The 23,996-nt window shown below is 50.3% G+C and overlaps 13 non-coding genes across 13 annotated transcripts; all 13 read left to right on the forward strand.

The window, feature by feature from the left end:
- Window positions 1–338: 338 nt before the first annotated feature.
- Window positions 339–410, forward strand: trnad-guc (transfer RNA aspartic acid (anticodon GUC)). Its single transcript has one exon. It is a non-coding gene; the product is annotated as a tRNA-Asp (tRNA).
- Window positions 411–2,159: 1,749 nt separating this feature from the next.
- Window positions 2,160–2,231, forward strand: trnad-guc (transfer RNA aspartic acid (anticodon GUC)). Its single transcript has one exon. It is a non-coding gene; the product is annotated as a tRNA-Asp (tRNA).
- Window positions 2,232–3,977: 1,746 nt separating this feature from the next.
- Window positions 3,978–4,049, forward strand: trnad-guc (transfer RNA aspartic acid (anticodon GUC)). Its single transcript has one exon. It is a non-coding gene; the product is annotated as a tRNA-Asp (tRNA).
- Window positions 4,050–5,781: 1,732 nt separating this feature from the next.
- trnad-guc (transfer RNA aspartic acid (anticodon GUC)) lies at window positions 5,782–5,853 on the forward strand. The gene has a single exon. It is a non-coding gene; the product is annotated as a tRNA-Asp (tRNA).
- Window positions 5,854–7,596: 1,743 nt separating this feature from the next.
- trnad-guc (transfer RNA aspartic acid (anticodon GUC)) lies at window positions 7,597–7,668 on the forward strand. Its single transcript has one exon. It is a non-coding gene; the product is annotated as a tRNA-Asp (tRNA).
- A 1,740-nt stretch (window positions 7,669–9,408) lies between these two features.
- On the forward strand, window positions 9,409–9,480 carry trnad-guc (transfer RNA aspartic acid (anticodon GUC)). The gene has a single exon. It is a non-coding gene; the product is annotated as a tRNA-Asp (tRNA).
- A 1,746-nt stretch (window positions 9,481–11,226) lies between these two features.
- On the forward strand, window positions 11,227–11,298 carry trnad-guc (transfer RNA aspartic acid (anticodon GUC)). Its single transcript has one exon. It is a non-coding gene; the product is annotated as a tRNA-Asp (tRNA).
- Window positions 11,299–14,850: 3,552 nt separating this feature from the next.
- trnad-guc (transfer RNA aspartic acid (anticodon GUC)) lies at window positions 14,851–14,922 on the forward strand. Its single transcript has one exon. It is a non-coding gene; the product is annotated as a tRNA-Asp (tRNA).
- A 1,731-nt stretch (window positions 14,923–16,653) lies between these two features.
- Window positions 16,654–16,725, forward strand: trnad-guc (transfer RNA aspartic acid (anticodon GUC)). The gene has a single exon. It is a non-coding gene; the product is annotated as a tRNA-Asp (tRNA).
- A 1,743-nt stretch (window positions 16,726–18,468) lies between these two features.
- On the forward strand, window positions 18,469–18,540 carry trnad-guc (transfer RNA aspartic acid (anticodon GUC)). Its single transcript has one exon. It is a non-coding gene; the product is annotated as a tRNA-Asp (tRNA).
- A 1,743-nt stretch (window positions 18,541–20,283) lies between these two features.
- Window positions 20,284–20,355, forward strand: trnad-guc (transfer RNA aspartic acid (anticodon GUC)). The gene has a single exon. It is a non-coding gene; the product is annotated as a tRNA-Asp (tRNA).
- A 1,743-nt stretch (window positions 20,356–22,098) lies between these two features.
- trnad-guc (transfer RNA aspartic acid (anticodon GUC)) lies at window positions 22,099–22,170 on the forward strand. The gene has a single exon. It is a non-coding gene; the product is annotated as a tRNA-Asp (tRNA).
- A 1,743-nt stretch (window positions 22,171–23,913) lies between these two features.
- On the forward strand, window positions 23,914–23,985 carry trnad-guc (transfer RNA aspartic acid (anticodon GUC)). Its single transcript has one exon. It is a non-coding gene; the product is annotated as a tRNA-Asp (tRNA).
- The last annotated feature ends 11 nt before the right edge of the window (window positions 23,986–23,996 follow it).

Raw genomic sequence — 23,996 nt, forward strand, 5'->3', positions numbered from 1 at the left:
TTGAAGCCAGGCTGTTGGATTTGTGCTGTCGTACACAAATCAGTTTGTTAGAAGCAGGTAATGGGAGAGCGCGCGTGGATCAGCAGCAGACGAAGTTTAACGCAGACGGTAGGGCACAACGAAAAGGCTGTTTTACAGCAGCAGCAGCAGCAGCGGCGGATTACTTGAAAGAAAGATAGTCGAATAATAAAACATAAAAACAACAATAACTATTCTCTTAATCATCTCCACAGAGGTAGAAGATGATCTAAAGGAGAACTCAAATTGACAACAAAATCCAAATTTCACATAAGAACATTCTACCTAATACGGATGCGACAGAGTGCGCTGTCGTCCCATCCTCGGTAGTATTGTGGTTAGTATCCCCGCCTGTCGCGCGGGAGACCGGGGTTCAATTCCCCGCCGGGGAGTCTGCGGCATTTTGAGAGGCCAGCTCCATATCTCAATGCAGGAGTGCCGATTTCATGTCCCATGCGTTCCCAGGGCCGAGCGGTCTGCTCTTGTCAACAAACAAAACCTACGATACTCTCCATTCTGCTCTCCCTGGCCAACTTGTCCTTTCATCTACCAAGGAGATGATCATTTGAGACTTCCTCATTTTTTGGCGACAAATGAAAACTGCCGTCCTCAAGAAGGCTCACCGGACCAGAAACCTTGTCTGCTTTCTTCCCCTTCCCCCACCCCCACTCCAGATGCTGACTTGCTCCAGCAATTTCTGTTTCCCACTCTGATTTTGTTGTCACTTCGTCCCGTCAGTGGGCATATAACTCGCACGCAAACGGCGTGCAAATTAAAACCTTTAAGCAACCGGTAGCGACAAATGACAGTGAGCTTTCCCCTCTCCCTCGCTCCAATCAAAAAGGGGTCAGACCCCTCAGAGTTTGGACCCGATCCTGCCATTAAGGTGATGCAACACCATCCCCTGCTGCTGGCAGACTGTACTACACCCACAGTGGAAAGTCAAAGTCATCTGAGTGGCATCGTCTGCTCTTCTCGATAGAAGGACAAAGCCGAGTGGCTGGGTTAACATGAAGGTCAACACAGAGGCAAGCTTGAGAAAGCACGTGCAGGTACTCAACCTACACTGTTGGCATCATAGGAGCACCACAGTGTGGAAGCAGGCCATTCACACTGACCCTTCTGAAGAGAAACCCATGCAGATCCAGGCTTGGTACTGAGGGATCCCAGCAAAAGTTCACCGGTTCCCAATGTTGGGGGCGTCCAGAACCAGGGGTGACAGTCTCCGAACGAAGGGCAAGCGATTCAGGAAGAATTTTTCTCTCAGAGAGTGGTGAACCTGTGGACTTGTCTCCCACAGGAAGATGCGGCTATGCCGGTTTGTGAGATACACTCAAGAGGGAGCCGGACGTAGACCTTGCAGCTAAAGGGATCCAGGGGTACGGAGAGGAAGCTGGAGTGCTTACTGAAATTACATGTTCAATCGTGATCACATTGAACGGTGGCGGTGTCTTGAAGGGCTGAATGGAACAAGTGAGGACTGCAGTTGCTGGAAATCAGAGTCTCGATCAGAGTGGCGCTGGAAACGCGAAGCAAGTCAGGCAGCATCCTGATTTTCCTGCTCCTCGGATTCTGCCTGACTTGAAGGGCTGAATGGCCTACTCCTGCACTTAATTTCTACGTTTCGATGTTAAATGCATGGCTGAGAGATCTGATGCAGCGTACAGTAAAGTCACCCCACCGTCCTCCGGGAGCACTGCTCTCTGATGAGGAAGCGATTGATGGGTGGTAGTAGAACCTGAGGGGACGAGCTTGAAAAAGGGAAGCTTTCGTGCTGAGTCCATTTGGCAGTGGGAATTGAAGCCAGGCTGTTGGATTTGTGCTGTCGTACACAAATCAGTTTGTTAGAAGCAGGTAATGGGAGAGCGCGCGTGGATCAGCAGCAGACGAAGTTTAACGCAGACGGTAGGGCACAACGAAAAGGCTGTTTTACAGCAGCAGCAGCAGCAGCAGCAGCGGCGGATTACTTGAAAGAAAGATAGTCGAATAATAAAACATGAAAACATCAATAACTATTCTCTTAATCATCTCCACAGAGGTAGAAGATGATCTAAAGGAGAACTCAAATTGACAACAAAATCCAAATTTCACATAAGAACATTCTACCTAATACGGATGCGACAGAGCGCGCTGTCGTCCAATCCGCGGTAGTATAGTGGTTAGTATCCCCGCCTGTCACGCGGGAGACCGGGGTTCAATTCCCCGCCGGGGAGTCTGCGGCATTTTGAGAGGCCAGCTCCATATCTCAATGCAGGAGTGCCGATTTCAAGTCCCATGCGTTCCCAGGGCCGAGCGGTCTGCTCTTGTCAACAAACAAAACCTACGATCGTCTCAATTCTGCTCTCCCTAGCCAACTTGTCCTTTCATCTCCCAAGGAGATGATCATTTGAGACTTCCTCCTTTTTTGGCGACAAATGAAAACTGCCGTCCTCAAGAAGGCTCACCGGACCAGAAACCTTGTCTGCTTTCTTCCCCTTCCCCCACCCCCACTCCAGATGCTGACTTGCTCCAGCAATTTCTGTTTCCCACTCTGATTTTGTTGTCACTTCGTCCCGTCAGTGGGCATATAACTCGCACGCAAACGGGGTGCAAATTAAAACCTTTAAGCAACCGGTAGCGACAAATGACAGTGAGCTTTCCCCTCTCCCTCGCTCCAATCAAAAAGGGGTCAGACCCCTCAGAGTTTGGACCCGATCCTGCCATTAAGGTGATGCAACACCATCCCCTGCTGCTGGCAGACTGTACTACACCCACAGTGGAAAGTCAAAGTCATCTGAGTGGCATCGTCTGCTCTTCTCGATAGAAGGACAAAGCCCAGTGGCTGGGTTAACATGAAGGTCAACACAGAGGCAAGCTTGAGAAAGCACGTGCAGGTACTCAACCTACACTGTTGGCATCATAGGAGCACCACAGTGTGGAAGCAGGCCATTCACACTGACCCTTCTGAAGAGAAACCCATGCAGATCCAGGCTTGGTACTGAGGGATCCCAGCAAAAGTTCACCGGTTCCCAATGTTGGGGGCGTCCAGAACCAGGGGTGACAGTCTCCGAACGAAGGGCAAGCGATTCAGGAAGAATTTTTCTCTCAGAGAGTGGTGAACCTGTGGACTTGTCTCCCACAGGAAGATGCGGCTATGCCGGTTTGTGAGATACACTCAAGAGGGAGCCGGACGTAGACCTTGCAGCTAAAGGGATCCAGGGGTACGGAGAGGAAGCTGGAGTGCTTACTGAAATTACATGTTCAATCGTGATCACATTGAACGGTGGCGGTGTCTTGAAGGGCTGAATGGAACAAGTGAGGACTGCAGTTGCTGGAAATCAGAGTCTCGATCAGAGTGGCGCTGGAAACGCGAAGCAAGTCAGGCAGCATCCTGATTTTCCTGCTCCTCGGATTCTGCCTGACTTGAAGGGCTGAATGGCCTACTCCTGCACTTAATTTCTACGTTTCGATGTTAAATGCATGGCTGAGAGATCTGATGCAGCGTACAGTAAAGTCACCCCACCGTCCTCCGGGAGCACTGCTCTCTGATGAGGAAGCGATTGATGGGTGGTAGTAGAACCTGAGGGGACGAGCTTGAAAAAGGGAAGCTTTCGTGCTGAGTCCATTTGGCAGTGGGAATTGAAGCCAGGCTGTTGGATTTGTGCTGTCGTACACAAATCAGTTTGTTAGAAGCAGGTAATGGGAGAGCGCGCGTGGATCAGCAGCAGACGAAGTTTAACGCAGACGGTAGGGCACAACGAAAAGGCTGTTTTACAGCAGCAGCAGCAGCAGCAGCGGCGGATTACTTGAAAGATAGATAGTCAAATAATAAAACATGAAAACAACAATAACTATTCTCTTAATCATCTCCACAGAGGTAGAAGATGATCTAAAGGAGAACTCAAATTGACAACAAAATCCAAATTTCACATAAGAACATTCTACCTAATACGGATGCGACAGAGCGCGCTGTCGTCCAATCCTCGGTAGTATAGTGGTTAGTATCCCCGCCTGTCACGCCGGAGACCGGGGTTCAATTCCCCGCCGGGGAGTCTCCGGCATTTTGAGAGGCCAGCTCCATATCTCAATGCAGGAGTGCCGATTTCAAGTCCCATGCGTTCCCAGGGCCGAGCGGTCTGCTCTTGTCAACAAACAAAACCTACGATCGTCTCAATTCTGCTCTCCCTAGCCAACTTGTCCTTTCATCTACCAAGGAGATGATCATTTGAGACTTCCTCCTTTTTTGGCGACAAATGAAAACTGCCGTCCTCAAGAAGGCTCACCGGACCAGAGACCTTGTCTGCTTTCTTCCCCTTCCCCCACCCCCACTCCAGATGCTGACTTGCTCCAGCAATTTCTGTTTCCCACTCTGATTTTGTTGTCACTTCGTCCCGTCAGTGGGCATATAACTCGCACGCAAACGGCGTGCAAATTAAAACCTTTAAGCAACCGGTAGCGACAAATGACAGTGAGCTTACCCCTCTCCCTCGCTCCAATCAAAAAGGGGTCAGACCCCTCAGAGTTTGGACCCGATCCTGCCATTAAGGTGATGCAACACCATCCCCTGCAACACCTACACCCACAGTGGAAAGTCAAAGTCATCTGAGTGGCATCGTCTGCTCTTCTCGATAGAAGGACAAAGCCCAGTGGCTGGGTTAACATGAAGGTCAACACAGAGGCAAGCTTGAGAAAGCACGTGCAGGTACTCAACCTACACTGTTGGCATCATAGGAGCACCACAGTGTGGAAGCAGGCCATTCACACTGACCCTTCTGAAGAGAAACCCATGCAGATCCAGGCTTGGTACTGAGGGATCCCAGCAAAAGTTCACCGGTTCCCAATGTTGGGGACGTCCAGAACCAGGGGTCACAGTCTCCGAACGAAGGGCAAGCGATTCAGGAAGAATTTTTCTCTCAGAGAGTGGTGAACCTGTGGACTTGTCTCCCACAGGAAGATGCGGCTATGCCGGTTTGTGAGATACACTCAAGAGGGAGCCGGACGTAGACCTTGCAGCTAAAGGGATCCAGGGGTACGGAGAGGAAGCTGGAGTGCTTACTGAAATTACATGTTCAATCGTGATCACATTGAACGGTGGCGGTGTCTTGAAGGGCTGAATGGAACAAGTGAGGACTGCAGTTGCTGGAAATCAGAGTCTCGATCAGTGTGGCGCTGGAAACGCGAAGCAAGTCAGGCAGCATCCTGATTTTCCTGCTCCTCGATTCTGCCTGACTTGAAGGGCTGAATGGCCTACTCCTGCACTTAATTTCTACGTTTCGATGTTAAATGCATGGCTGAGAGATCTGATGCAGCGTACAGTAAAGTCACCCCACCGTCCTCCGGGAGCACTGCTCTCTGATGAGGAAGCGATTGATGGGTGGTAGTAGAACCTGAGGGGACGAGCTTGAAAAAGGGAAGCTTTCGTGCTGAGTCCATTTGGCAGTGGGAATTGAAGCCAGGCTGTTGGATTTGTGCTGTCGTACACAAATCAGTTTGTTAGAAGCAGGTAATGGGAGAGCGCGCGTGGATCAGCAGCAGACGAAGTTTAACGCAGACGACAGGGCACAACGAAAAGGCTGTTTTACAGCAGCAGCAGCAGCAGCGGCGGATTACTTGAAAGAAAGATAGTCGAATAATAAAACATGAAAACAACAATAACTATTCTCTTAATCATCTCCACAGAGGTAGAAGATGATCTAAAGGAGAACTCAAATTGACAACAAAATCCAAATTTCACATAAGAACATTCTACCTAATACGGATGCGACAGAGTGCGCTGTCGTCCAATCCTCGGTAGTATAGTGGTTAGTGTCCCCGCCTGTCACGCGGGAGACCGGGGTTCATTTCCCCGCCGGGGAGTCTGCGGCATTTTGAGAGGCCAGCTCCATATCTCAATGCAGGAGTGCCGATTTCAAGTCCCATGCGTTCCCAGGGCCGAGCGGTCTGCTCTTGTCAACAAACAAAACCTACGATACTCTCCATTCTGCTCTCCCTGGCCAACTTGTCCTTTCATCTACCAAGGAGATGATCATTTGAGACTTCCTCATTCTTTGGCGACAAATGAAAACTGCCGTCCTCAAGAAGGCTCACCGGACCAGAAACCTTGTCTGCTTTCTTCCCCTTCCCCCACCCCCACTCCAGATGCTGACTTGCTCCAGCAATTTCTGTTTCCCACTCTGATTTTGTTGTCACTTCGTCCCGTCAGTGGGCATATAACTCGCACGCAAACGGCGTGCAAATTAAAACCTTTAAGCAACCGGTAGCGACAAATGACAGTGAGCTTTCCCCTCTCCCTCGCTCCAATCAAAAAGGGGTCAGACCCCTCAGAGTTTGGACCCGATCCTGCCATCAAGGTGATGCAACACCATCCCCTGCTGCTGGCAGACTGTACTACACCCACAGTGGAAAGTCAAAGTCATCTGAGTGGCAACTTCTGCTCTTCTCGATAGAAGGACAAAGCCCAGTGGCTGGGTTAACATGAAGGTCAACACAGAGGCAAGCTTGAGAAAGCACGTGCAGGTACTCAACCTACACTGTTGGCATCATAGGAGCACCACAGTGTGGAAGCAGGCCATTCACACTGACCCTTCTGAAGAGAAACCCATGCAGATCCATGCTTGGTACTGAGGGATCCCAGCAAAAGTTCACCGGTTCCCAATGTTGGGGACGTCCAGAACCAGGGGTCACAGTCTCCGAACGAAGGGCAAGCGATTCAGGAAGAATTTTTCTCTCAGAGAGTGGTGAACCTGTGGACTTGTCTCCCACAGGAAGATGCGGCTATGCCGGTTTGTGAGATACACTCAAGAGGGAGCCGGACGTAGACCTTGCAGCTAAAGGGATCCAGGGGTACGGAGAGGAAGCTGGAGTGCTTACTGAAATTACATGTTCAATCGTGATCACATTGAACGGTGGCGGTGTCTTGAAGGGCTGAATGGAACAAGTGAGGACTGCAGTTGCTGGAAATCAGAGTCTCGATCAGTGTGGCGCTGGAAACGCGAAGCAAGTCAGGCAGCATCCTGATTTTCCTGCTCCTCGGATTCTGCCTGACTTGAAGGGCTGAATGGCCTACTCCTGCACTTAATTTCTACGTTTCGATGTTAAATGCATGGCTGAGAGATCTGATGCAGCGTACAGTAAAGTCACCCCACCGTCCTCCGGGAGCACTGCTCTCTGATGAGGAAGCGATTGATGGGTGGTAGTAGAACCTGAGGGGACGAGCTTGAAAAAGGGAAGCTTTCGTGCTGAGTCCATTTGGCAGTGGGAATTGAAGCCAGGCTGTTGGATTTGTGCTGTCGTACACAAATCAGTTTGTTAGAAGCAGGTAATGGGAGAGCGCGCGTGGATCAGCAGCAGACGAAGTTTAACGCAGACGGTAGGGCACAACGAAAAGGCTGTTTTACAGCAGCAGCAGCAGCAGCGGCGGATTACTTGAAAGAAAGATAGTCGAATAATAAAACATGAAAACATCAATAACTATTCTCTTAATCATCTCCACAGAGGTAGAAGATGATCTAAAGGAGAACTCAAATTGACAACAAAATCCAAATTTCACATAAGAACATTCTACCTAATACGGATGCGACAGAGCGCGCTGTCGTCCAATCCGCGGTAGTATAGTGGTTAGTATCCCCGCCTGTCACGCGGGAGACCGGGGTTCAATTCCCCGCCGGGGAGTCTGCGGCATTTTGAGAGGCCAGCTCCATATCTCAATGCAGGAGTGCCGATTTCAAGTCCCATGCGTTCCCAGGGCCGAGCGGTCTGCTCTTGTCAACAAACAAAACCTACGATCGTCTCAATTCTGCTCTCCCTAGCCAACTTGTCCTTTCATCTACCAAGGAGATGATCATTTGAGACTTCCTCCTTTTTTGGCGACAAATGAAAACTGCCGTCCTCAAGAAGGCTCACCGGACCAGAAACCTTGTCTGCTTTCTTCCCCTTCCCCCACCCCCACTCCAGATGCTGACTTGCTCCAGCAATTTCTGTTTCCCACTCTGATTTTGTTGTCACTTCGTCCCGTCAGTGGGCATATAACTCGCACGCAAACGGCGTGCAAATTAAAACCTTTAAGCAACCGGTAGCGACAAATGACAGTGAGCTTTCCCCTCTCCCTCGCTCCAATCAAAAAGGGGTCAGACCCCTCAGAGTTTGGACCCGATCCTGCCATCAAGGTGATGCAACACCATCCCCTGCTGCTGGCAGACTGTACTACACCCACAGTGGAAAGTCAAAGTCATCTGAGTGGCAACTTCTGCTCTTCTCGATAGAAGGACAAAGCCCAGTGGCTGGGTTAACATGAAGGTCAACACAGAGGCAAGCTTGAGAAAGCACGTGCAGGTACTCAACCTACACTGTTGGCATCATAGGAGCACCACAGTGTGGAAGCAGGCCATTCACACTGACCCTTCTGAAGAGAAACCCATGCAGATCCAGGCTTGGTACTGAGGGATCCCAGCAAAAGTTCACCGGTTCCCAATGTTGGGGACGTCCAGAACCAGGGGTCACAGTCTCCGAACGAAGGGCAAGCGATTCAGGAAGAATTTTTCTCTCAGAGAGTGGTGAACCTGTGGACTTGTCTCCCACAGGAAGATGCGGCTATGCCGGTTTGTGAGATACACTCAAGAGGGAGCCGGACGTAGACCTTGCAGCTAAAGGGATCCAGGGGTACGGAGAGGAAGCTGGAGTGCTTACTGAAATTACATGTTCAATCGTGATCACATTGAACGGTGGCGGTGTCTTGAAGGGCTGAATGGAACAAGTGAGGACTGCAGTTGCTGGAAATCAGAGTCTCGATCAGTGTGGCGCTGGAAACGCGAAGCAAGTCAGGCAGCATCCTGATTTTCCTGCTCCTCGGATTCTGCCTGACTTGAAGGGCTGAATGGCCTACTCCTGCACTTAATTTCTACGTTTCGATGTTAAATGCATGGCTGAGAGATCTGATGCAGCGTACAGTAAAGTCACCCCACCGTCCTCCGGGAGCACTGCTCTCTGATGAGGAAGCGATTGATGGGTGGTAGTAGAACCTGAGGGGACGAGCTTGAAAAAGGGAAGCTTTCGTGCTGAGTCCATTTGGCAGTGGGAATTGAAGCCAGGCTGTTGGATTTGTGCTGTCGTACACAAATCAGTTTGTTAGAAGCAGGTAATGGGAGAGCGCGCGTGGATCAGCAGCAGACGAAGTTTAACGCAGACGGTAGGGCACAACGAAAAGGCTGTTTTACAGCAGCAGCAGCAGCGGCGGATTACTTGAAAGAAAGATAGTCGAATAATAAAACATGAAAACATCAATAACTATTCTCTTAATCATCTCCACAGAGGTAGAAGATGATCTAAAGGAGAACTCAAATTGACAACAAAATCCAAATTTCACATAAGAACATTCTACCTAATACGGATGCGACAGAGCGCGCTGTCGTCCAATCCGCGGTAGTATAGTGGTTAGTATCCCCGCCTGTCACGCGGGAGACCGGGGTTCAATTCCCCGCCGGGGAGTCTGCGGCATTTTGAGAGGCCAGCTCCATATCTCAATGCAGGAGTGCCGATTTCAAGTCCCATGCGTTCCCAGGGCCGAGCGGTCTGCTCTTGTCAACAAACAAAACCTACGATCGTCTCAATTCTGCTCTCCCTAGCCAACTTGTCCTTTCATCTACCAAGGAGATGATCATTTGAGACTTCCTCCTTTTTTGGCGACAAATGAAAACTGCCGTCCTCAAGAAGGCTCACCGGACCAGAAACCTTGTCTGCTTTCTTCCCCTTCCCCCACCCCCACTCCAGATGCTGACTTGCTCCAGCAATTTCTGTTTCCCACTCTGATTTTGTTGTCACTTCGTCCCGTCAGTGGGCATATAACTCGCACGCAAACGGCGTGCAAATTAAAACCTTTAAGCAACCGGTAGCGACAAATGACAGTGAGCTTTCCCCTCTCCCTCGCTCCAATCAAAAAGGGGTCAGACCCCTCAGAGTTTGGACCCGATCCTGCCATTAAGGTGATGCAACACCATCCCCTGCTGCTGGCAGACTGTACTACACCCACAGTGGAAAGTCAAAGTCATCTGAGTGGCATCGTCTGCTCTTCTCGATAGAAGGACAAAGCCCAGTGGCTGGGTTAACATGAAGGTCAACACAGAGGCAAGCTTGAGAAAGCACGTGCAGGTACTCAACCTACACTGTTGGCATCATAGGAGCACCACAGTGTGGAAGCAGGCCATTCACACTGACCCTTCTGAAGAGAAACCCATGCAGATCCAGGCTTGGTACTGAGGGATCCCAGCAAAAGTTCACCGGTTCCCAATGTTGGGGACGTCCAGAACCAGGGGTCACAGTCTCCGAACGAAGGGCAAGCGATTCAGGAAGAATTTTTCTCTCAGAGAGTGGTGAACCTGTGGACTTGTCTCCCACAGGAAGATGCGGCTATGCCGGTTTGTGAGATACACTCAAGAGGGAGCCGGACGTAGACCTTGCAGCTAAAGGGATCCAGGGGTACGGAGAGGAAGCTGGAGTGCTTACTGAAATTACATGTTCAGTCATGATCACATTGAACGGTGGCGGTGTCTTGAAGGGCTGAATGGAACAAGTGAGGACTGCAGTTGCTGGAAATCAGAGTCTCGATCAGTGTGGCGCTGGAAACGCGAAGCAAGTCAGGCAGCATCCTGATTTTCCTGCTCCTCGGATTCTGCCTGACTTGAAGGGCTGAATGGCCTACTCCTGCACTTAATTTCTACGTTTCGATGTTAAATGCATGGCTGAGAGATCTGATGCAGCGTACAGTAAAGTCACCCCACCGTCCTCCGGGAGCACTGCTCTCTGATGAGGAAGCGATTGATGGGTGGTAGTAGAACCTGAGGGGACGAGCTTGAAAAAGGGAAGCTTTCGTGCTGAGTCCATTTGGCAGTGGGAATTGAAGCCAGGCTGTTGGATTTGTGCTGTCGTACACAAATCAGTTTGTTAGAAGCAGGTAATGGGAGAGCGCGCGTGGATCAGCAGCAGACGAAGTTTAACGCAGACGGTAGGGCACAACGAAAAGGCTGTTTTACAGCAGCAGCAGCAGCAGCAGCGGCGGATTACTTGAAAGATAGATAGTCAAATAATAAAACATGAAAACAACAATAACTATTCTCTTAATCATCTCCACAGAGGTAGAAGATGATCTAAAGGAGAACTCAAATTGACAACAAAATCCAAATTTCACAGAAGAACATTCTACCTAATACGGATGCGAGAGGGCGCGCTGTCGTCCAATCCTCGGTAGTATAGTGGTTAGTATCCCCGCCTGTCACGCCGGAGACCGGGGTTCAATTCCCCGCCGGGGAGTCTGCGGCATTTTGAGAGGCCAGCTTCATATCTCAATGCAGGAGTGCCGATTTCAAGTTCCATGCGTTCCCAGGGCCGAGCGGTCTGCTCTTGTCAACAAACAAAACCTACGATACTCTCCATTCTGCTCTCCCTGGCCAACTTGTCCTTTCATCTACCAAGGAGATGATCATTTGAGACTTCCTCATTCTTTGGCGACAAATGAAAACTGCCGTCCTCAAGAAGGCTCACCGGACCAGAAACCTTGTCTGCTTTCTTCCCCTTCCCCCACCCCCACTCCAGATGCTGACTTGCTCCAGCAATTTCTGTTTCCCACTCTGATTTTGTTGTCACTTCGTCCCGTCAGTGGGCATATAACTCGCACGCAAACGGCGTGCAAATTAAAACCTTTAAGCAACCGGTAGCGACAAATGACAGTGAGCTTTCCCCTCTCCCTCGCTCCAATCAAAAAGGGGTCAGACCCCTCAGAGTTTGGACCCGATCCTGCCATCAAGGTGATGCAACACCATCCCCTGCTGCTGGCAGACTGTACTACACCCACAGTGGAAAGTCAAAGTCATCTGAGTGGCAACTTCTGCTCTTCTCGATAGAAGGACAAAGCCCAGTGGCTGGGTTAACATGAAGGTCAACACAGAGGCAAGCTTGAGAAAGCACGTGCAGGTACTCAACCTACACTGTTGGCATCATAGGAGCACCACAGTGTGGAAGCAGGCCATTCACACTGACCCTTCTGAAGATAAACCCATGCAGATCCATGCTTGGTACTGAGGGATCCCAGCAAAAGTTCACCGGTTCCCAATGTTGGGGACGTCCAGAACCAGGGGTCACAGTCTCCGAACGAAGGGCAAGCGATTCAGGAAGAATTTTTCTCTCAGAGAGTGGTGAACCTGTGGACTTGTCTCCCACAGGAAGATGCGGCTATGCCGGTTTGTGAGATACACTCAAGAGGGAGCCGGACGTAGACCTTGCAGCTAAAGGGATCCAGGGGTACGGAGAGGAAGCTGGAGTGCTTACTGAAATTACATGTTCAATCGTGATCACATTGAACGGTGGCGGTGTCTTGAAGGGCTGAATGGAACAAGTGAGGACTGCAGTTGCTGGAAATCAGAGTCTCGATCAGTGTGGCGCTGGAAACGCGAAGCAAGTCAGGCAGCATCCTGATTTTCCTGCTCCTCGGATTCTGCCTGACTTGAAGGGCTGAATGGCCTACTCCTGCACTTAATTTCTACGTTTCGATGTTAAATGCATGGCTGAGAGATCTGATGCAGCGTACAGTAAAGTCACCCCACCGTCCTCCGGGAGCACTGCTCTCTGATGAGGAAGCGATTGATGGGTGGTAGTAGAACCTGAGGGGACGAGCTTGAAAAAGGGAAGCTTTCGTGCTGAGTCCATTTGGCAGTGGGAATTGAAGCCAGGCTGTTGGATTTGTGCTGTCGTACACAAATCAGTTTGTTAGAAGCAGGTAATGGGAGAGCGCGCGTGGATCAGCAGCAGACGAAGTTTAACGCAGACGGTAGGGCACAACGAAAAGGCTGTTTTCCAGCAGCAGCAGCAGCAGCGGCGGATTACTTGAAAGAAAGATAGTCGAATAATAAAACATGAAAACATCAATAACTATTCTCTTAATCATCTCCACAGAGGTAGAAGATGATCTAAAGGAGAACTCAAATTGACAACAAAATCCAAATTTCACATAAGAACATTCTACCTAATACGGATGCGACAGAGCGCGCTGTCGTCCAATCCGCGGTAGTATAGTGGTTAGTATCCCCACCTGTCACGCGGGAGACCGGGGTTCAATTCCCCGCCGGGGAGTCTGCGGCATTTTGAGAGGCCAGCTCCATATCTCAATGCAGGAGTGCCGATTTCAAGTCCCATGCGTTCCCAGGGCCGAGCGGTCTGCTCTTGTCAACAAACAAAACCTACGATCGTCTCAATTCTGCTCTCCCTAGCCAACTTGTCCTTTCATCTACCAAGGAGATGATCATTTGAGACTTCCTCCTTTTTTGGCGACAAATGAAAACTGCCGTCCTCAAGAAGGCTCACCGGACCAGAAACCTTGTCTGCTTTCTTCCCCTTCCCCCACCCCCACTCCAGATGCTGACTTGCTCCAGCAATTTCTGTTTCCCACTCTGATTTTGTTGTCACTTCGTCCCGTCAGTGGGCATATAACTCGCACGCAAACGGCGTGCAAATTAAAACCTTTAAGCAACCGGTAGCGACAAATGACAGTGAGCTTTCCCCTCTCCCTCGCTCCAATCAAAAAGGGGTCAGACCCCTCAGAGTTTGGACCCGATCCTGCCATTAAGGTGATGCAACACCATCCCCTGCTGCTGGCAGACTGTACTACACCCACAGTGGAAAGTCAAAGTCATCTGAGTGGCATCGTCTGCTCTTCTCGATAGAAGGACAAAGCCCAGTGGCTGGGTTAACATGAAGGTCAACACAGAGGCAAGCTTGAGAAAGCACGTGCAGGTACTCAACCTACACTGTTGGCATCATAGGAGCACCACAGTGTGGAAGCAGGCCATTCACACTGACCCTTCTGAAGAGAAACCCATGCAGATCCAGGCTTGGTACTGAGGGATCCCAGCAAAAGTTCACCGGTTCCCAATGTTGGGGACGTCCAGAACCAGGGGTCACAGTCTCCGAACGAAGGGCAAGCGATTCAGGAAGAATTTTTCTCTCAGAGAGTGGTGAACCTGTGGACTTGTCTCCCACAGGAAGATGCGGCTATGCCGGTTTGTGAGATACACTCAAGAGGGAGCCGGACGTAGACCTTGCAGCTAAAGGGATCCAGGGGTACGGAGAGGAAGCTGGAGTGCTTACTGAAATTACATGTTCAGTCATGATCACATTGAACGGTGGCGGTGTCTTGAAGGGCTGAATGGAACAAGTGAGGACTGCAGTTGCTGGAAATCAGAGTCTCGATCAGTGTGGCGCTGGAAACGCGAAGCAAGTCAGGCAGCATCCTGATTTTCCTGCTCCTCGGATTCTGCCTGACTTGAAGGGCTGAATGGCCTACTCCTGCACTTAATTTCTACGTTTCGATGTTAAATGCATGGCTGAGAGATCTGATGCAGCGTACAGTAAAGTCACCCCACCGTCCTCCGGGAGCACTGCTCTCTGATGAGGAAGCGATTGATGGGTGGTAGTAGAACCTGAGGGGACGAGCTTGAAAAAGGGAAGCTTTCGTGCTGAGTCCATTTGGCAGTGGGAATTGAAGCCAGGCTGTTGGATTTGTGCTGTCGTACACAAATCAGTTTGTTAGAAGCAGGTAATGGGAGAGCGCGCGTGGATCAGCAGCAGACGAAGTTTAACGCAGACGATAGGGCACAACGAAAAGGCTGTTTTACAGCAGCAGCAGCGGCGGATTACTTGAAAGAAAGATAGTCGAATAATAAAACATGAAAACAACAATAACTATTCTCTTAATCATCTCCACAGAGGTAGAAGATGATCTAAAGGAGAACTCAAATTGACAACAAAATCCAAATTTCACATAAGAACATTCTACCTAATACGGATGCGACAGAGCGCGCTGTCGTCCAATCCTCGGTAGTATAGTGGTTAGTATCCCCGCCTGTCACGCGGGAGACCGGGGTTCAATTCCCCGCCGGGGAGTCTGCGGCATTTTGAGAGGCCAGCTCCATATCTCAATGCCGGAGTGCCGATTTCAAGTCCCATGCGTTCCCAGGGCCGAGCGGTCTGCTCTTGTCAACAAACAAAACCTACGATGCTCTCCCTGGCCAACTTGTCCTTTCATCTACCAAGGAGATGATCATTTGAGACTTCCTCATTCTTTGGCGACAAATGAAAACTGCCGTCCTCAAGAAGGCTCACCGGACCAGAAACCTTGTCTGCTTTCTTCCCCTTCCCCCACCCCCACTCCAGATGCTGACTTGCTCCAGCAATTTCTGTTTCCCACTCTGATTTTGTTGTCACTTCGTCCCGTCAGTGGGCATATAACTCGCACGCAAACGGCGTGCAAATTAAAACCTTTAAGCAACCGGTAGCGACAAATGACAGTGAGCTTTCCCCTCTCCCTCGCTCCAATCAAAAAGGGGTCAGACCCCTCAGAGTTTGGACCCGATCCTGCCATCAAGGTGATGCAACACCATCCCCTGCTGCTGGCAGACTGTACTACACCCACAGTGGAAAGTCAAAGTCATCTGAGTGGCAACTTCTGCTCTTCTCGATAGAAGGACAAAGCCCAGTGGCTGGGTTAACATGAAGGTCAACACAGAGGCAAGCTTGAGAAAGCACGTGCAGGTACTCAACCTACACTGTTGGCATCATAGGAGCACCACAGTGTGGAAGCAGGCCATTCACACTGACCCTTCTGAAGAGAAACCCATGCAGATCCATGCTTGGTACTGAGGGATCCCAGCAAAAGTTCACCGGTTCCCAATGTTGGGGACGTCCAGAACCAGGGGTCACAGTCTCCGAACGAAGGGCAAGCGATTCAGGAAGAATTTTTCTCTCAGAGAGTGGTGAACCTGTGGACTTGTCTCCCACAGGAAGATGCGGCTATGCCGGTTTGTGAGATACACTCAAGAGGGAGCCGGACGTAGACCTTGCAGCTAAAGGGATCCAGGGGTACGGAGAGGAAGCTGGAGTGCTTACTGAAATTACATGTTCAATCGTGATCACATTGAACGGTGGCGGTGTCTTGAAGGGCTGAATGGAACAAGTGAGGACTGCAGTTGCTGGAAATCAGAGTCTCGATCAGTGTGGCGCTGGAAACGCGAAGCAAGTCAGGCAGCATCCTGATTTTCCTGCTCCTCGGATTCTGCCTGACTTGAAGGGCTGAATGGCCTACTCCTGCACTTAATTTCTACGTTTCGATGTTAAATGCATGGCTGAGAGATCTGATGCAGCGTACAGTAAAGTCACCCCACCGTCCTCCGGGAGCACTGCTCTCTGATGAGGAAGCGATTGATGGGTGGTAGTAGAACCTGAGGGGACGAGCTTGAAAAAGGGAAGCTTTCGTGCTGAGTCCATTTGGCAGTGGGAATTGAAGCCAGGCTGTTGGATTTGTGCTGTCGTACACAAATCAGTTTGTTAGAAGCAGGTAATGGGAGAGCGCGCGTGGATCAGCAGCAGACGAAGTTTAACGCAGACGGTAGGGCACAACGAAAAGGCTGTTTTACAGCAGCAGCAGCAGCAGCGGCGGATTACTTGAAAGAAAGATAGTCGAATAATAAAACATGAAAACATCAATAACTATTCTCTTAATCATCTCCACAGAGGTAGAAGATGATCTAAAGGAGAACTCAAATTGACAACAAAATCCAAATTTCACATAAGAACATTCTACCTAATACGGATGCGACAGAGCGCGCTGTCGTCCAATCCGCGGTAGTATAGTGGTTAGTATCCCCGCCTGTCACGCGGGAGGCCGGGGTTCAATTCCCCGCCGGGGAGTCTGCGGCATTTTGAGAGGCCAGCTCCATATCTCAATGCAGGAGTGCCGATTTCAAGTCCCATGCGTTCCCAGGGCCGAGCGGTCTGCTCTTGTCAACAAACAAAACCTACGATCGTCTCAATTCTGCTCTCCCTAGCCAACTTGTCCTTTCATCTACCAAGGAGATGATCATTTGAGACTTCCTCCTTTTTTGGCGACAAATGAAAACTGCCGTCCTCAAGAAGGCTCACCGGACCAGAAACCTTGTCTGCTTTCTTCCCCTTCCCCCACCCCCACTCCAGATGCTGACTTGCTCCAGCAATTTCTGTTTCCCACTCTGATTTTGTTGTCACTTCGTCCCGTCAGTGGGCATATAACTCGCACGCAAACGGCGTGCAAATTAAAACCTTTAAGCAACCGGTAGCGACAAATGACAGTGAGCTTTCCCCTCTCCCTCGCTCCAATCAAAAAGGGGTCAGACCCCTCAGAGTTTGGACCCGATCCTGCCATTAAGGTGATGCAACACCATCCCCTGCTGCTGGCAGACTGTACTACACCCACAGTGGAAAGTCAAAGTCATCTGAGTGGCATCGTCTGCTCTTCTCGATAGAAGGACAAAGCCCAGTGGCTGGGTTAACATGAAGGTCAACACAGAGGCAAGCTTGAGAAAGCACGTGCAGGTACTCAACCTACACTGTTGGCATCATAGGAGCACCACAGTGTGGAAGCAGGCCATTCACACTGACCCTTCTGAAGAGAAACCCATGCAGATCCAGGCTTGGTACTGAGGGATCCCAGCAAAAGTTCACCGGTTCCCAATGTTGGGGACGTCCAGAACCAGGGGTCACAGTCTCCGAACGAAGGGCAAGCGATTCAGGAAGAATTTTTCTCTCAGAGAGTGGTGAACCTGTGGACTTGTCTCCCACAGGAAGATGCGGCTATGCCGGTTTGTGAGATACACTCAAGAGGGAGCCGGACGTAGACCTTGCAGCTAAAGGGATCCAGGGGTACGGAGAGGAAGCTGGAGTGCTTACTGAAATTACATGTTCAGTCATGATCACATTGAACGGTGGCGGTGTCTTGAAGGGCTGAATGGAACAAGTGAGGACTGCAGTTGCTGGAAATCAGAGTCTCGATCAGTGTGGCGCTGGAAACGCGAAGCAAGTCAGGCAGCATCCTGATTTTCCTGCTCCTCGGATTCTGCCTGACTTGAAGGGCTGAATGGCCTACTCCTGCACTTAATTTCTACGTTTCGATGTTAAATGCATGGCTGAGAGATCTGATGCAGCGTACAGTAAAGTCACCCCACCGTCCTCCGGGAGCACTGCTCTCTGATGAGGAAGCGATTGATGGGTGGTAGTAGAACCTGAGGGGACGAGCTTGAAAAAGGGAAGCTTTCGTGCTGAGTCCATTTGGCAGTGGGAATTGAAGCCAGGCTGTTGGATTTGTGCTGTCGTACACAAATCAGTTTGTTAGAAGCAGGTAATGGGAGAGCGCGCGTGGATCAGCAGCAGACGAAGTTTAACGCAGACGGTAGGGCACAACGAAAAGGCTGTTTTACAGCAGCAGCAGCAGCAGCGGCGGATTACTTGAAAGAAAGATAGTCGAATAATAAAACATGAAAACATCAATAACTATTCTCTTAATCATCTCCACAGAGGTAGAAGATGATCTAAAGGAGAACTCAAATTGACAACAAAATCCAAATTTCACATAAGAACATTCTACCTAATACGGATGCGACAGAGCGCGCTGTCGTCCAATCCGCGGTAGTATAGTGGTTAGTATCCCCGCCTGTCACGCGGGAGACCGGGGTTCAATTCCCCGCCGGGGAGTCTGCGGCATTTTGAGAGGCCAGCTCCATATCTCAATGCAGGAGTGCCGATTTCAAGTCCCATGCGTTCCCAGGGCCGAGCGGTCTGCTCTTGTCAACAAACAAAACCTACGATCGTCTCAATTCTGCTCTCCCTAGCCAACTTGTCCTTTCATCTACCAAGGAGATGATCATTTGAGACTTCCTCCTTTTTTGGCGACAAATGAAAACTGCCGTCCTCAAGAAGGCTCACCGGACCAGAAACCTTGTCTGCTTTCTTCCCCTTCCCCCACCCCCACTCCAGATGCTGACTTGCTCCAGCAATTTCTGTTTCCCACTCTGATTTTGTTGTCACTTCGTCCCGTCAGTGGGCATATAACTCGCACGCAAACGGCGTGCAAATTAAAACCTTTAAGCAACCGGTAGCGACAAATGACAGTGAGCTTTCCCCTCTCCCTCGCTCCAATCAAAAAGGGGTCAGACCCCTCAGAGTTTGGACCCGATCCTGCCATTAAGGTGATGCAACACCATCCCCTGCTGCTGGCAGACTGTACTACACCCACAGTGGAAAGTCAAAGTCATCTGAGTGGCATCGTCTGCTCTTCTCGATAGAAGGACAAAGCCCAGTGGCTGGGTTAACATGAAGGTCAACACAGAGGCAAGCTTGAGAAAGCACGTGCAGGTACTCAACCTACACTGTTGGCATCATAGGAGCACCACAGTGTGGAAGCAGGCCATTCACACTGACCCTTCTGAAGAGAAACCCATGCAGATCCAGGCTTGGTACTGAGGGATCCCAGCAAAAGTTCACCGGTTCCCAATGTTGGGGACGTCCAGAACCAGGGGTCACAGTCTCCGAACGAAGGGCAAGCGATTCAGGAAGAATTTTTCTCTCAGAGAGTGGTGAACCTGTGGACTTGTCTCCCACAGGAAGATGCGGCTATGCCGGTTTGTGAGATACACTCAAGAGGGAGCCGGACGTAGACCTTGCAGCTAAAGGGATCCAGGGGTACGGAGAGGAAGCTGGAGTGCTTACTGAAATTACATGTTCAATCGTGATCACATTGAACGGTGGCGGTGTCTTGAAGGGCTGAATGGAACAAGTGAGGACTGCAGTTGCTGGAAATCAGAGTCTCGATCAGTGTGGCGCTGGAAACGCGAAGCAAGTCAGGCAGCATCCTGATTTTCCTGCTCCTCGGATTCTGCCTGACTTGAAGGGCTGAATGGCCTACTCCTGCACTTAATTTCTACGTTTCGATGTTAAATGCATGGCTGAGAGATCTGATGCAGCGTACAGTAAAGTCACCCCACCGTCCTCCGGGAGCACTGCTCTCTGATGAGGAAGCGATTGATGGGTGGTAGTAGAACCTGAGGGGACGAGCTTGAAAAAGGGAAGCTTTCGTGCTGAGTCCATTTGGCAGTGGGAATTGAAGCCAGGCTGTTGGATTTGTGCTGTCGTACACAAATCAGTTTGTTAGAAGCAGGTAATGGGAGAGCGCGCGTGGATCAGCAGCAGACGAAGTTTAACGCAGACGGTAGGGCACAACGAAAAGGCTGTTTTACAGCAGCAGCAGCAGCAGCGGCGGATTACTTGAAAGAAAGATAGTCGAATAATAAAACATGAAAACATCAATAACTATTCTCTTAATCATCTCCACAGAGGTAGAAGATGATCTAAAGGAGAACTCAAATTGACAACAAAATCCAAATTTCACATAAGAACATTCTACCTAATACGGATGCGACAGAGCGCGCTGTCGTCCAATCCGTGGTAGTATAGTGGTTAGTATCCCCGCCTGTCACGCGGGAGACCGGGGTTCAATTCCCCGCCGGGGAGTCTGCGGCATTTTGAGAGGGCAGCTCCATATCTCAATGCAGGAGTGCCGATTTCAAGTCCCATGCGTTCCCAGGGCCGAGCGGTCTGCTCTTGTCAACAAACAAAACCTACGATCGTCTCAATTCTGCTCTCCCTAGCCAACTTGTCCTTTCATCTACCAAGGAGATGATCATTTGAGACTTCCTCCTTTTTTGGCGACAAATGAAAACTGCCGTCCTCAAGAAGGCTCACCGGACCAGAAACCTTGTCTGCTTTCTTCCCCTTCCCCCACCCCCACTCCAGATGCTGACTTGCTCCAGCAATTTCTGTTTCCCACTCTGATTTTGTTGTCACTTCGTCCCGTCAGTGGGCATATAACTCGCACGCAAACGGCGTGCAAATTAAAACCTTTAAGCAACCGGTAGCGACAAATGACAGTGAGCTTTCCCCTCTCCCTCGCTCCAATCAAAAAGGGGTCAGACCCCTCAGAGTTTGGACCCGATCCTGCCATTAAGGTGATGCAACACCATCCCCTGCTGCTGGCAGACTGTACTACACCCACAGTGGAAAGTCAAAGTCATCTGAGTGGCATCGTCTGCTCTTCTCGATAGAAGGACAAAGCCCAGTGGCTGGGTTAACATGAAGGTCAACACAGAGGCAAGCTTGAGAAAGCACGTGCAGGTACTCAACCTACACTGTTGGCATCATAGGAGCACCACAGTGTGGAAGCAGGCCATTCACACTGACCCTTCTGAAGAGAAACCCATGCAGATCCAGGCTTGGTACTGAGGGATCCCAGCAAAAGTTCACCGGTTCCCAATGTTGGGGACGTCCAGAACCAGGGGTCACAGTCTCCGAACGAAGGGCAAGCGATTCAGGAAGAATTTTTCTCTCAGAGAGTGGTGAACCTGTGGACTTGTCTCCCACAGGAAGATGCGGCTATGCCGGTTTGTGAGATACACTCAAGAGGGAGCCGGACGTAGACCTTGCAGCTAAAGGGATCCAGGGGTACGGAGAGGAAGCTGGAGTGCTTACTGAAATTACATGTTCAGTCATGATCACATTGAACGGTGGCGGTGTCTTGAAGGGCTGAATGGAACAAGTGAGGACTGCAGTTGCTGGAAATCAGAGTCTCGATCAGTGTGGCGCTGGAAACGCGAAGCAAGTCAGGCAGCATCCTGATTTTCCTGCTCCTCGGATTCTGCCTGACTTGAAGGGCTGAATGGCCTACTCCTGCACTTAATTTCTACGTTTCGATGTTAAATGCATGGCTGAGAGATCTGATGCAGCGTACAGTAAAGTCACCCCACCGTCCTCCGGGAGCACTGCTCTCTGATGAGGAAGCGATTGATGGGTGGTAGTAGAACCTGAGGGGACGAGCTTGAAAAAGGGAAGCTTTCGTGCTGAGTCCATTTGGCAGTGGGAATTGAAGCCAGGCTGTTGGATTTGTGCTGTCGTACACAAATCAGTTTGTTAGAAGCAGGTAATGGGAGAGCGCGCGTGGATCAGCAGCAGACGAAGTTTAACGCAGACGGTAGGGCACAACGAAAAGGCTGTTTTACAGCAGCAGCAGCAGCAGCGGCGGATTACTTGAAAGAAAGATAGTCGAATAATAAAACATGAAAACATCAATAACTATTCTCTTAATCATCTCCACAGAGGTAGAAGATGATCTAAAGGAGAACTCAAATTGACAACAAAATCCAAATTTCACATAAGAACATTCTACCTAATACGGATGCGACAGAGCGCGCTGTCGTCCAATCCGCGGTAGTATAGTGGTTAGTATCCCCGCCTGTCACGCGGGAGACCGGGGTTCAATTCCCCGCCGGGGAGTCTGCGGCATTTTGAGAGGCCAGCTCCATATCTCAATGCAGGAGTGCCGATTTCAAGTCCCATGCGTTCCCAGGGCCGAGCGGTCTGCTCTTGTCAACAAACAAAACCTACGATCGTCTCAATTCTGCTCTCCCTAGCCAACTTGTCCTTTCATCTACCAAGGAGATGATCATTTGAGACTTCCTCCTTTTTTGGCGACAAATGAAAACTGCCGTCCTCAAGAAGGCTCACCGGACCAGAAACCTTGTCTGCTTTCTTCCCCTTCCCCCACCCCCACTCCAGATGCTGACTTGCTCCAGCAATTTCTGTTTCCCACTCTGATTTTGTTGTCACTTCGTCCCGTCAGTGGGCATATAACTCGCACGCAAACGGCGTGCAAATTAAAACCTTTAAGCAACCGGTAGCGACAAATGACAGTGAGCTTTCCCCTCTCCCTCGCTCCAATCAAAAAGGGGTCAGACCCCTCAGAGTTTGGACCCGATCCTGCCATTAAGGTGATGCAACACCATCCCCTGCTGCTGGCAGACTGTACTACACCCACAGTGGAAAGTCAAAGTCATCTGAGTGGCATCGTCTGCTCTTCTCGATAGAAGGACAAAGCCCAGTGGCTGGGTTAACATGAAGGTCAACACAGAGGCAAGCTTGAGAAAGCACGTGCAGGTACTCAACCTACACTGTTGGCATCATAGGAGCACCACAGTGTGGAAGCAGGCCATTCACACTGACCCTTCTGAAGAGAAACCCATGCAGATCCAGGCTTGGTACTGAGGGATCCCAGCAAAAGTTCACCGGTTCCCAATGTTGGGGACGTCCAGAACCAGGGGTCACAGTCTCCGAACGAAGGGCAAGCGATTCAGGAAGAATTTTTCTCTCAGAGAGTGGTGAACCTGTGGACTTGTCTCCCACAGGAAGATGCGGCTATGCCGGTTTGTGAGATACACTCAAGAGGGAGCCGGACGTAGACCTTGCAGCTAAAGGGATCCAGGGGTACGGAGAGGAAGCTGGAGTGCTTACTGAAATTACATGTTCAGTCATGATCACATTGAACGGTGGCGGTGTCTTGAAGGGCTGAATGGAACAAGTGAGGACTGCAGTTGCTGGAAATCAGAGTCTCGATCAGTGTGGCGCTGGAAACGCGAAGCAAGTCAGGCAGCATCCTGATTTTCCTGCTCCTCGGATTCTGCCTGACTTGAAGGGCTGAATGGCCTACTCCTGCACTTAATTTCTACGTTTCGATGTTAAATGCATGGCTGAGAGATCTGATGCAGCGTACAGTAAAGTCACCCCACCGTCCTCCGGGAGCACTGCTCTCTGATGAGGAAGCGATTGATGGGTGGTAGTAGAACCTGAGGGGACGAGCTTGAAAAAGGGAAGCTTTCGTGCTGAGTCCATTTGGCAGTGGGAATTGAAGCCAGGCTGTTGGATTTGTGCTGTCGTACACAAATCAGTTTGTTAGAAGCAGGTAATGGGAGAGCGCGCGTGGATCAGCAGCAGACGAAGTTTAACGCAGACGGTAGGGCACAACGAAAAGGCTGTTTTACAGCAGCAGCAGCAGCAGCGGCGGATTACTTGAAAGAAAGATAGTCGAATAATAAAACATGAAAACAACAATAACTATTCTCTTAATCATCTCCACAGAGGTAGAAGATGATCTAAAGGAGAACTCAAATTGACAACAAAATCCAAATTTCACATAAGAACATTCTACCTAATACGGATGCGACAGAGTGCGCTGTCGTCCAATCCTCGGTAGTATAGTGGTTAGTATCCCCGCCTGTCACGCGGGAGACCGGGGTTCAATTCCCCGCCGGGGAGTCTGCGGCATT

This window comes from Chiloscyllium punctatum, chromosome 30 (assembly GCF_047496795.1).
Source record: "Chiloscyllium punctatum isolate Juve2018m chromosome 30, sChiPun1.3, whole genome shotgun sequence".
NCBI classification, from domain to species: domain Eukaryota; kingdom Metazoa; phylum Chordata; class Chondrichthyes; order Orectolobiformes; family Hemiscylliidae; genus Chiloscyllium; species Chiloscyllium punctatum.